The sequence below is a fragment of the Cibotium barometz genome, chromosome 38 (assembly GCF_041138505.1).
Source record: "Cibotium barometz isolate CiBa-2024 chromosome 38, ASM4113850v1, whole genome shotgun sequence".
Classification (NCBI taxonomy): domain Eukaryota; kingdom Viridiplantae; phylum Streptophyta; class Polypodiopsida; order Cyatheales; family Cibotiaceae; genus Cibotium; species Cibotium barometz.
The window spans coordinates 7,138-20,958 of NC_141083.1; positions in this window are offsets into that span (position 1 = coordinate 7,138).

Consider the following 13,821-nt stretch of genomic DNA (forward strand, 5'->3'; position numbering starts at 1 on the left):
AAGCTTTTTCCCATTCTCCTCCAACAAAAGCAACATCTAAAAGACTCCCTCACTCTGATTAAAGAGTTATCTGAGCTTCATCTACCACAAGAAATTATCCTCTTCACATTTGATGTGGAATCTCTGTACCCCAGTATTCCCACCAATGAAGGACTGCATGCCCTCAAGATGATGATACAGGGTGACTTCAACCATGTACAGCTCAACCTCATCATGACAATTGCCTCTCTTGTTCTCAAGAACCACTATCTTGAGTTTAATGGCACTTTTTGGCATCAAATCAGAGGCACTGCTATGGGGAGTAATTTTGCTGTTGTCTATGCCTGCCTTTTTCTATGTTATTTAGAAAACCTTCAAGAACAGGTACATCCCACAACAGAGCTACTCTACTACAAAAGATACATTGATGACGCTTTAGGTTTTTGGCATGGGTCTCACACCACTTTGCTTCAACATCTTAGCAACTATGCAATGGATCTTCAGGAGCATATCAAGATAACACATGTCATCTCCAATTCATCTGTGGATTTTTTGGACATTCACCTCTTCAAAGGTACTAATTTTCAAACCACAGGAAAGCTTTCTACTAGTTGTTTTCAGAAAGAGCTGAACAGGTATCAATACCTCCCTTTCTCTTCCTGGCACCCTAGTCATCAAAAGGAATCCTTCATCATTGGAGAACTTAAGCGTTATGTCATCAGGGAAAGCACGCTTCAAAGCTACATCAAGCTAAAGCTTTTGTTTTTCCAACGACTTCGAGGTAGAGGATATCCGGATTCTCTCCTTCGGAAAACTTTCAGCAAGGTCAAGTACAATATGCGAACAGCTCTACTTCTAAAGGCTTCCAATCGAGAAACCTCTTCGAGTAAGCGGATCCCCCTGGTTCTTAAGCTTGACTACTCCAAGTACACCAAAGCTTTAAACTTGGGGGCCTCCCTAAACCCTAAACTTTTTCGGCTTTGCCAACAAAATCCCGAGCTGAAGCATATACCTAGACCTATGATTTGCTGGAGAAATCCAAGGAATCTGCGCTCCTATCTTGTTAGATCAAGGTTTCGAACCTCTAATTTGTAACTTTCTATTTTTAGTAAGTACTATTTTTAGCGTGGACCCACCTTTGTAAAGCAACCCTTGGGAGCATCGGCTTAACAGCATATGAGACCTCCCATGTTTGGTTCTGCTATCGGGAAAACCCTCCACCTATTTTATGCATCTCTCTAGTCTTCTAGTTACCTTATGTAACTTATTTTTGCATGTAGAGTCAACATGTCCACTCTAGCCTAATGGTTAAGGCTTGTGACTCTAATGAAAGAGGTCATGAGTTCAAAACCCATAGCTTGCATGAGATGCTATTGAGCTTCTTTTACTTGTTTAGAGAGCTCTACTTATCCGATTCGAGCGCCGTTTGTTGCATTGGGTTCTTCATGTCCTAAGCTTGCTTTTTCACAACAAAAGGCTGAATTATCCCACATGCAAAGAGGCAAAAGCTAGCCCTCCCTTCTCTACATAAGGGAGAGCTCTCATTCTTGTAATCTCAAACTTGGGTGTTCCACTGAAGAGCTCATTCTAGAGCGAAACTAGTTTGGAACTACACCCTCAAGTTAATACAAGAAATCGACTTTTTTAAGTCTTTTTTGTCTCTTAAATCAAATCAAATTTTGTCTTGTGTTTTGTGTATGTTAGGCACTTAGTCCTTTTTTGGGCAAGTAAAGTGTCTTTCTTGTGTGTGTGAGTTAAGGCCATTGGTTTGGTGCTTAGCAAGAGGCACTTGGTCATTAATTTGGCTGGTTTAGTGTCTTTTTGCTGAGTATGCTCCTTCGATCTGGCATAATGTCATATTGCGTGGCATGCTAAGTGTCATTTCGATTGATGCACCTTCCCTTCCCCTTACCTTTATTTTTGAGGGCAACTAGTCGTTCTTTTGCGGCAAGTTGTTGTCCCCACGTCTTAGCCTTTGGTTTGGTGGACAACTAGTCGTTCTTTTGCGGCAAGTTGTTGTCCCCACATCTTAGCCTTTAGTTTGCATGGGCAACTGGTCGTATTTTTCGGCTAGCTGTTGTCCTCGTGAGGTGGGATTTTGGACTTCTTGGTCATAGTGCGTGGCCATCTTAAGTTCATACTATTCACACCTCAACACCATATCTTACATACACTCCACTTGACTATCACGTAACCGGCCCCCCGAAAAATTTATTTTTTGCTACCGCAGCTACTTTTAGCTGCCGCAGCTACCGGTTATTTATCTTTATCACTCCACAACCGCACACCTGAAAAAAACCCCTAAACCCTAAACCCTAAACCCTAAACCCTAAACCCTAAACTTTTTCGGCTTTGCCAACAAAATCCCGAGCTGAAGCATATACCTAGACCTATGATTTGCTGGAGAAATCCAAGGAATCTGCGCTCCTATCTTGTCAGATCAAGGTTTCAAACCTCTAATTTGTAACTTTCTATTTTTAGTAAGTACTATTTTTAGCGTGGACCCACCTTTGTAAAGCAACCCTTGGGAGCATCGGCTTAACAGCATATGAGACCTCCCATGCTTGGTTCTGCTATCGGGAAAACCCTCCACCTATTTTATGCATCTCTCTAGTCTTCTAGTTACCTTATGTAACTTATTTTTGCATGTAGAGTCAACATGTCCACTCTAGCCTAATGGTTAAGGCTTGTGACTCTAATGAAAGAGGTCATGAGTTCAAAACCCATAGCTTGCATGAGATGCTATTGAGCTCCTTTTACTTGTTTAGAGAGCTCTACTTATCCGATTCGAGCGCCGTTTGTTGCATTGGGTTCTTCATGTCCTAAGCTTGCTTTTTCACAACAAAAGGCTGAATTATCCCACATGCAAAGAGGCAAAAGCTAGCCCTCCCTTCTCTACATAAGGGAGAGCTCTCATTCTTGTAATCTCAAACTTGGGTGTTCCACTGAAGAGCTCATTCTAGAGCGAAACTAGTTTGGAACTACACCCTCAAGTTAATACAAGAAATCGACTTTTTTAAGTCTTTTTTGTCTCTTAAATCAAATCAAATTTTGTCTTGTGTTTTGTGTATGTTAGGCACTTAGTCCTTTTTTGGGCAAGTAAAGTGTCTTTCTTGTGTGTGTGAGTAAGGCCATTGGTTTGGTGCTTAGTAAGAGGCACTTGGTCATTAATTTGGCTGGTTTAGTGTCTTTCTGCTGAGTATGCTCCTTCGATCTGGCATAATGTCATATTGCGTGGCATGCTAAGTGTCATTTCGATTGATGCACCTTCCCTTCCCCTTACCTTTATTTTTGAGGGCAACTAGTCGTTCTTTTGCGGCAAGTTGTTGTCCCCACGTCTTAGCCTTTGGTTTGGTGGACAACTAGTCGTTCTTTTGCGGCAAGTTGTTGTCCCCACATCTTAGCCTTTATTTTGCGTGGGCAACTTGGTCGTATTTTTCGGCTAGCTGTTGTCCTCGTGAGGTGGGATTTTGGACTTCTTGGTCATAGTGCGTGGCCATCTTAAGTTCATACTATTCACACCTCAACACCATATCTTACATACACTTCACTTGACTATCACGTAACCGGCCCCCCGAAAAATTTATTTTTTGCTGCCGCAGCTACCTTTTGCTGCCGCAGCTACCGGTTATTTATCTTTATCACTCCACAACCGCACACCTGAAAAAACCCCTAAACCCTAAACCCTTGCTATCATGGTGCTTTTGAACACTATCCCAGAGGCAGCAAACGAAGGTCAAGACAACCCTTCTACCAGCCAGGGAGCGTTTCAATTTGCTAGTGGAGAAAGAGAACGTGCTAAGCGGAGAATGGATGATTCTACAGATACTGCTAATGCACAAAACCAATACAGGTTTACACTTGGTGCTTCATCATCATCCTATGATGACCTTTTTGCTCTGCCTACTCTTCCCATCGCTCAACCTTCTCACCTTAAAGATTTCTTGAAGAAGTCTATCGAGGAGTACAAGAAGATGTTTTTAGCTTTTGAGAAAAGTCAAGCTTACCTCAAAAAGCTTAGAGAGCAAAGAGAAGAAGGCACCGTACCTAACAGTCTTCGACTCAAACCACCCCGCCTTACTGTGCAAGATGAACAAGGACAGGCCTTTCTCAATCAAACTCTACAAGATCTTTGTAAAAATTACAGGAGCAGTTGCTTGGAAGTCCTCATTGAAGCCCAAGCAAAGCTGGTAGAGAATCAAGAAAAGAAGCTGGATGCTTATGCCTCCACTTTTGAAGCCAGTCTCCAGGAAATCCTGAACCTCATGGCTGCTTTGGAACTCATGGACAGCCCACACGCTTTATGGGAAAACACCATGAAGACTTGGAAGAACAAGCTGCTCAAAGATTTCAAAACTGCCATAAATAATTTCAGGGTCTCTCATCTCCTTAACTCTAAGATCAAGCAAGCTGCTTTCACCAAGAGGAAAGCTGCACAGGATCAAGCCATGGGAGATGCAGAATCTCTTCCTACTGAACCCTCTATAGCCAAGCTAGTCAAAGAGCAAGTTCAGAAGCAAGTTCAAGCACAGATCAACAAGCTAAAGAAAAGTCTAGCAAATGACACAGGTGGGACAAACAAAAAACGGAAAGATAATCAACAAAAGAAAAGCCAGAACAATAGCCAGAACAACAACAAGAAGAAAACTAGAAGCAACCAAGCTTCTAAGAAAGGCAATCAACAGAAAGACCGGCAAAACAACCACCAAGGTAAGCAGCAGCAGCAGGGAAACAAGCCAAATAAAGGCAAGTCTACCCAGCCAAAAAACCAGCGGGGAAACCGGCAAGGGGGTGGAAATCAACCTCAAAGGAAGAAGACTTCCACCCCCTCCTCTGCACAGCCTTCCTCTTCTCGACAAGGCCGCAATACCCAGAAATCTGGTTCGGGACAGAAACAAAATCGGCAAAATTCACGAAGCAGATCCGCTCCACCGAGCCGATCTCGGTCTCGAAATCCCCGGCGTTAAGGCACCTCTTCTGGCTCCCTCTCCAAGATCCCGAGCGCTATGCTCTATTGCTTTTCTCTAGAAAGACCCCAACTGAGGTGGATCAACGTGTTTCAAACACTGCCATCCACAATCTCTCTCAGTACAAGCTTTCATTTAGCGAGAAAAAGCTTCTAGGACTTGGTTTGGGATATATTCCTCCGTCAAAGTTTCCGGATTCAACACATCTCACCAAAGACTATGATAATTTTGCAAGGCAACTTCGTCTTCGATGGTTTTTCAGAAATGCACCAGATAGACCTCTTCCTCCTTTTCGAGTTCCAAACCCGAATTGGAATCCTTCTAAAGTTTATCAGCCTCTGGAAGACATCATCAACACTGGAAGAGTCATACTTCAAAATTCAATCTCTTCATGTGAGCGACTTCCTCAGAACAAGCTTTCGCTTCATTTGAGAAGAGCCCTTAACAGATTGATAAAGAACCATAACATCATTATCAAGCCAGCAGATAAAAACCTTGGTTTGGTAATTCTTGATAAATCATGGTATCTTAATGAAGGTGATCGGCAACTTCTAGATCAACAAGTCTATCTCCCAGTCACCCAAGCTCCATTGAATGAACTGTTTGATAGGCTTGCCTGCATCTGTCAAAGGTCTAGTGTGCTCTCAAGGGATGAAGCAAAGTTTATTTTGCTGAAGCCAGAGCAAGGGTTCAGAGTTTGCTCTCTTTACTTCTTGCCCAAAATCCACAAACCTACAGTGGTCGGAAGGCCAATCTGCTCTTACAATGGCTTTGTTTTTGAGAATGCGTCTATATGGCTTCATCATAAGCTTTTCCCCATTCTCCTCCAACAAAAGCAACATCTAAAAGACTCCCTCACTCTGATTAAAGAGTTATCTGAGCTTCATCTACCACAAGAAATTATCCTCTTCACATTTGATGTGGAATCTCTGTACCCCAGTATTCCCACCAATGAAGGACTGCATGCCCTCAAGATGATGATACAGGGTGACTTCAACCATGTAGAGCTCAACCTCATCATGACAATTGCCTCTCTTGTTCTCAAGAACCACTATCTTGAGTTTAATGGCACTTTTTGGCATCAAATCAGAGGCACTGCTATGGGGAGTAATTTTGCTGTTGTCTATGCCTGCCTTTTTCTATGTTATTTAGAAAACCTTCAAGAACAGGTACATCCCACAACAGAGCTACTCTACTACAAAAGATACATTGATGACGCTTTAGGTTTTTGGCATGGGTCTCACACCACTTTGCTTCAACATCTTAGCAACTATGCAATGGATCTTCAGGAGCATATCAAGATAACACATGTCATCTCCAATTCATCTGTGGATTTTTTGGATATTCACCTCTTCAAAGGTACTAATTTTCAAACCACAGGAAAGCTTTCTACTAGTTGTTTTCAGAAAGAGCTGAACAGGTATCAATACCTCCCTTTCTCTTCCTGGCACCCTAGTCATCAAAAGGAATCCTTCATCATTGGAGAACTTAAGCGTTATGTCATCAGGGAAAGCACGCTTCAAAGCTACATCAAGCTAAAGCTTTTGTTTTTCCAACGACTTCGAGGTAGAGGATATCCGGATTCTCTCCTTCGGAAAACTTTCAGCAAGGTCAAGTACAATATGCGAACAGCTCTACTTCTAAAGGCTTCCAATCGAGAAACCTCTTCGAGTAAGCGGATCCCCCTGGTTCTTAAGCTTGACTACTCCAAGTACACCAAAGCTTTAAACTTGGGGGCCTCCCTAAACCCTAAACTTTTTCGGCTTTGCCAACAAAATCCCGAGCTGAAGCATATACCTAGACCTATGATTTGCTGGAGAAATCCAAGGAATCTGCGCTCCTATCTTGTCAGATCAAGGTTTCAAACCTCTAATTTGTAACTTTCTATTTTTAGTAAGTACTATTTTTAGCGTGGACCCACCTTTGTAAAGCAACCCTTGGGAGCATCGGCTTAACAGCATATGAGACCTCCCATGCTTGGTTCTGCTATCGGGAAAACCCTCCACCTATTTTATGCATCTCTCTAGTCTTCTAGTTACCTTATGTAACTTATTTTTGCATGTAGAGTCAACATGTCCACTCTAGCCTAATGGTTAAGGCTTGTGACTCTAATGAAAGAGGTCATGAGTTCAAAACCCATAGCTTGCATGAGATGCTATTGAGCTCCTTTTACTTGTTTAGAGAGCTCTACTTATCCGATTCGAGCGCCGTTTGTTGCATTGGGTTCTTCATGTCCTAAGCTTGCTTTTTCACAACAAAAGGCTGAATTATCCCACATGCAAAGAGGCAAAAGCTAGCCCTCCCTTCTCTACATAAGGGAGAGCTCTCATTCTTGTAATCTCAAACTTGGGTGTTCCACTGAAGAGCTCATTCTAGAGCGAAACTAGTTTGGAACTACACCCTCAAGTTAATACAAGAAATCGACTTTTTTAAGTCTTTTTTGTCTCTTAAATCAAATCAAATTTTGTCTTGTGTTTTGTGTATGTTAGGCACTTAGTCCTTTTTTGGGCAAGTAAAGTGTCTTTCTTGTGTGTGTGAGTAAGGCCATTGGTTTGGTGCTTAGTAAGAGGCACTTGGTCATTAATTTGGCTGGTTTAGTGTCTTTCTGCTGAGTATGCTCCTTCGATCTGGCATAATGTCATATTGCGTGGCATGCTAAGTGTCATTTCGATTGATGCACCTTCCCTTCCCCTTACCTTTATTTTTGAGGGCAACTAGTCGTTCTTTTGCGGCAAGTTGTTGTCCCCACGTCTTAGCCTTTGGTTTGGTGGACAACTAGTCGTTCTTTTGCGGCAAGTTGTTGTCCCCACATCTTAGCCTTTATTTTGCGTGGGCAACTTGGTCGTATTTTTCGGCTAGCTGTTGTCCTCGTGAGGTGGGATTTTGGACTTCTTGGTCATAGTGCGTGGCCATCTTAAGTTCATACTATTCACACCTCAACACCATATCTTACATACACTTCACTTGACTATCACGTAACCGGCCCCCCGAAAAATTTATTTTTTGCTGCCGCAGCTACCTTTTGCTGCCGCAGCTACCGGTTATTTATCTTTATCACTCCACAACCGCACACCTGAAAAAACCCCTAAACCCTAAACCCTTGCTATCATGGTGCTTTTGAACACTATCCCAGAGGCAGCAAACGAAGGTCAAGACAACCCTTCTACCAGCCAGGGAGCGTTTCAATTTGCTAGTGGAGAAAGAGAACGTGCTAAGCGGAGAATGGATGATTCTACAGATACTGCTAATGCACAAAACCAATACAGGTTTACACTTGGTGCTTCATCATCATCCTATGATGACCTTTTTGCTCTGCCTACTCTTCCCATCGCTCAACCTTCTCACCTTAAAGATTTCTTGAAGAAGTCTATCGAGGAGTACAAGAAGATGTTTTTAGCTTTTGAGAAAAGTCAAGCTTACCTCAAAAAGCTTAGAGAGCAAAGAGAAGAAGGCACCGTACCTAACAGTCTTCGACTCAAACCACCCCGCCTTACTGTGCAAGATGAACAAGGACAGGCCTTTCTCAATCAAACTCTACAAGATCTTTGTAAAAATTACAGGAGCAGTTGCTTGGAAGTCCTCATTGAAGCCCAAGCAAAGCTGGTAGAGAATCAAGAAAAGAAGCTGGATGCTTATGCCTCCACTTTTGAAGCCAGTCTCCAGGAAATCCTGAACCTCATGGCTGCTTTGGAACTCATGGACAGCCCACACGCTTTATGGGAAAACACCATGAAGACTTGGAAGAACAAGCTGCTCAAAGATTTCAAAACTGCCATAAATAATTTCAGGGTCTCTCATCTCATCTCCTTAACTCTAAGATCAAGCAAGCTGCTTTCACCAAGAGGAAAGCTGCACAGGATCAAGCCATGGGAGATGCAGAATCTCTTCCTACTGAACCCTCTATAGCCAAGCTAGTCAAAGAGCAAGTTCAGAAGCAAGTTCAAGCACAGATCAACAAGCTAAAGAAAAGTCTAGCAAATGACACAGGTGGGACAAACAAAAAACGGAAAGATAATCAACAAAAGAAAAGCCAGAACAATAGCCAGAACAACAACAAGAAGAAAACTAGAAGCAACCAAGCTTCTAAGAAAGGCAATCAACAGAAAGACCGGCAAAACAACCACCAAGGTAAGCAGCAGCAGCAGGGAAACAAGCCAAATAAAGGCAAGTCTACCCAGCCAAAAAACCAGCGGGGAAACCGGCAAGGGGGTGGAAATCAACCTCAAAGGAAGAAGACTTCCACCCCCTCCTCTGCACAGCCTTCCTCTTCTCGACAAGGCCGCAATACCCAGAAATCTGGTTCGGGACAGAAACAAAATCGGCAAAATTCACGAAGCAGATCCGCTCCACCGAGCCGATCTCGGTCTCGAAATCCCCGGCGTTAAGGCACCTCTTCTGGCTCCCTCTCCAAGATCCCGAGCGCTATGCTCTATTGCTTTTCTCTAGAAAGACCCCAACTGAGGTGGATCAACGTGTTTCAAACACTGCCATCCACAATCTCTCTCAGTACAAGCTTTCATTTAGCGAGAAAAAGCTTCTAGGACTTGGTTTGGGATATATTCCTCCGTCAAAGTTTCCGGATTCAACACATCTCACCAAAGACTATGATAATTTTGCAAGGCAACTTCGTCTTCGATGGTTTTTCAGAAATGCACCAGATAGACCTCTTCCTCCTTTTCGAGTTCCAAACCCGAATTGGAATCCTTCTAAAGTTTATCAGCCTCTGGAAGACATCATCAACACTGGAAGAGTCATACTTCAAAATTCAATCTCTTCATGTGAGCGACTTCCTCAGAACAAGCTTTCGCTTCATTTGAGAAGAGCCCTTAACAGATTGATAAAGAACCATAACATCATTATCAAGCCAGCAGATAAAAACCTTGGTTTGGTAATTCTTGATAAATCATGGTATCTTAATGAAGGTGATCGGCAACTTCTAGATCAACAAGTCTATCTCCCAGTCACCCAAGCTCCATTGAATGAACTGTTTGATAGGCTTGCCTGCATCTGTCAAAGGTCTAGTGTGCTCTCAAGGGATGAAGCAAAGTTTATTTTGCTGAAGCCAGAGCAAGGGTTCAGAGTTTGCTCTCTTTACTTCTTGCCCAAAATCCACAAACCTACAGTGGTCGGAAGGCCAATCTGCTCTTACAATGGCTTTGTTTTTGAGAATGCGTCTATATGGCTTCATCATAAGCTTTTCCCCATTCTCCTCCAACAAAAGCAACATCTAAAAGACTCCCTCACTCTGATTAAAGAGTTATCTGAGCTTCATCTACCACAAGAAATTATCCTCTTCACATTTGATGTGGAATCTCTGTACCCCAGTATTCCCACCAATGAAGGACTGCATGCCCTCAAGATGATGATACAGGGTGACTTCAACCATGTAGAGCTCAACCTCATCATGACAATTGCCTCTCTTGTTCTCAAGAACCACTATCTTGAGTTTAATGGCACTTTTTGGCATCAAATCAGAGGCACTGCTATGGGGAGTAATTTTGCTGTTGTCTATGCCTGCCTTTTTCTATGTTATTTAGAAAACCTTCAAGAACAGGTACATCCCACAACAGAGCTACTCTACTACAAAAGATACATTGATGACGCTTTAGGTTTTTGGCATGGGTCTCACACCACTTTGCTTCAACATCTTAGCAACTATGCAATGGATCTTCAGGAGCATATCAAGATAACACATGTCATCTCCAATTCATCTGTGGATTTTTTGGATATTCACCTCTTCAAAGGTACTAATTTTCAAACCACAGGAAAGCTTTCTACTAGTTGTTTTCAGAAAGAGCTGAACAGGTATCAATACCTCCCTTTCTCTTCCTGGCACCCTAGTCATCAAAAGGAATCCTTCATCATTGGAGAACTTAAGCGTTATGTCATCAGGGAAAGCACGCTTCAAAGCTACATCAAGCTAAAGCTTTTGTTTTTCCAACGACTTCGAGGTAGAGGATATCCGGATTCTCTCCTTCGGAAAACTTTCAGCAAGGTCAAGTACAATATGCGAACAGCTCTACTTCTAAAGGCTTCCAATCGAGAAACCTCTTCGAGTAAGCGGATCCCCCTGGTTCTTAAGCTTGACTACTCCAAGTACACCAAAGCTTTAAACTTGGGGGCCTCCCTAAACCCTAAACTTTTTCGGCTTTGCCAACAAAATCCCGAGCTGAAGCATATACCTAGACCTATGATTTGCTGGAGAAATCCAAGGAATCTGCGCTCCTATCTTGTCAGATCAAGGTTTCAAACCTCTAATTTGTAACTTTCTATTTTTAGTAAGTACTATTTTTAGCGTGGACCCACCTTTGTAAAGCAACCCTTGGGAGCATCGGCTTAACAGCATATGAGACCTCCCATGCTTGGTTCTGCTATCGGGAAAACCCTCCACCTATTTTATGCATCTCTCTAGTCTTCTAGTTACCTTATGTAACTTATTTTTGCATGTAGAGTCAACATGTCCACTCTAGCCTAATGGTTAAGGCTTGTGACTCTAATGAAAGAGGTCATGAGTTCAAAACCCATAGCTTGCATGAGATGCTATTGAGCTCCTTTTACTTGTTTAGAGAGCTCTACTTATCCGATTCGAGCGCCGTTTGTTGCATTGGGTTCTTCATGTCCTAAGCTTGCTTTTTCACAACAAAAGGCTGAATTATCCCACATGCAAAGAGGCAAAAGCTAGCCCTCCCTTCTCTACATAAGGGAGAGCTCTCATTCTTGTAATCTCAAACTTGGGTGTTCCACTGAAGAGCTCATTCTAGAGCGAAACTAGTTTGGAACTACACCCTCAAGTTAATACAAGAAATCGACTTTTTTAAGTCTTTTTTGTCTCTTAAATCAAATCAAATTTTGTCTTGTGTTTTGTGTATGTTAGGCACTTAGTCCTTTTTTGGGCAAGTAAAGTGTCTTTCTTGTGTGTGTGAGTAAGGCCATTGGTTTGGTGCTTAGTAAGAGGCACTTGGTCATTAATTTGGCTGGTTTAGTGTCTTTCTGCTGAGTATGCTCCTTCGATCTGGCATAATGTCATATTGCGTGGCATGCTAAGTGTCATTTCGATTGATGCACCTTCCCTTCCCCTTACCTTTATTTTTGAGGGCAACTAGTCGTTCTTTTGCGGCAAGTTGTTGTCCCCACGTCTTAGCCTTTGGTTTGGTGGACAACTAGTCGTTCTTTTGCGGCAAGTTGTTGTCCCCACATCTTAGCCTTTATTTTGCGTGGGCAACTTGGTCGTATTTTTCGGCTAGCTGTTGTCCTCGTGAGGTGGGATTTTGGACTTCTTGGTCATAGTGCGTGGCCATCTTAAGTTCATACTATTCACACCTCAACACCATATCTTACATACACTTCACTTGACTATCACGTAACCGGCCCCCCGAAAAATTTATTTTTTGCTGCCGCAGCTACCTTTTGCTGCCGCAGCTACCGGTTATTTATCTTTATCACTCCACAACCGCACACCTGAAAAAACCCTAAACCCTAAACCCTAAACCCTAAAACCCTAAAACCCTAAAACCCCTAAACCCTAACCCCTAAACCCCTAAAACCCTAAACCCTAAACCCTAAACCCTAAAACCCTAAAACCCTAAACCCTAAACCCTAAACCCTAGACCCCTAAACCCCTAAACCCTAAACCCTAAACCCTAAACCCCTAACACCCTAAACCCTAAACCCTAAACCCTAAACCCTAAAAAACCTAAACCCTCTAAACCCTAAACCCTAAACCCTAAACCCTAAACCCCAAACCCTAAAACCCCAAACCCCAAACCCTAAAAACCCCAAACCCTAAACCCTAAACCCTAAACCCTAAACCCTAAACCCCTAACACCCTAAACCCTAAACCCTAAACCCTAAAAAACCTAAACCCTAAACCCCTAAACCCCTAAAACCCTAAACCCCTAAAACCCTAAACCCTAAAACCCTAAAACCCTAAACCCTAAACCCTAAACCCCTAAACCCCTAAAACCCTAAACCCCTAAAACCCTAAAACCCTAAACCCTAAAGCCTAAACCCTAAACCCTAAACTTTTTCGGCTTTGCCAACAAAATCCCGAGCTGAAGCATATACCTAGACCTATGATTTGCTAGAGAAATCCAAGGAATCTGCGCTCCTATCTTGTTAGATCAAGGTTTCGAACCTCTAATTTGTAACTTTCTATTTTTAGTAAGTACTATTTTTAGCGTGGACCCACCTTTGTAAAGCAACCCTTGGGAGCATCGGCTTAACAGCATATGAGACCTCCCATGTTTGGTTCTGCTATCGGGAAAACCCTCCACCTATTTTATGCATCTCTCTAGTCTTCTAGTTACCTTATGTAACTTATTTTTGCATGTAGAGTCAACATGTCCACTCTAGCCTAATGGTTAAAGCTTGTGACTCTAATGCAAGAGGTCATGAGTTCAAAACCCATAGCTTGCATGAGATGCTATTGAGCTTCTTTTACTTGTTTAGAGAGCTCTACTTATCCGATTCGAGCGCCGTTTGTTGCATTGGGTTCTTCATGTCCTAAGCTTGCTTTTTCACAACAAAAGGCTGAATTATCCCACATGCAAAGAGGCAAAAGCTAGCCCTCCCTTCTCTACATAAGGGAGAGCTCTCATTCTTGTAATCTCAAACTTGGGTGTTCCACTGAAGAGCTCATTCTAGAGCGAAACTAGTTTGGAACTACACCCTCAAGTTAATACAAGAAATCGACTTTTTTAAGTCTTTTTTGTCTCTTAAATCAAATCAAAATTTGTCTTGTGTTTTGTGTATGTTAGGCACTTAGTCCTTTTTTGGGCAAGTTAAGTGTCTTTCTTGTGTGTGTGAGTAAGGCCATTGGTTTGGTGCTTAGCAAGAGGCACTTGGTCATTAATTTGGCTGGTTTAGTGTCTTTCTG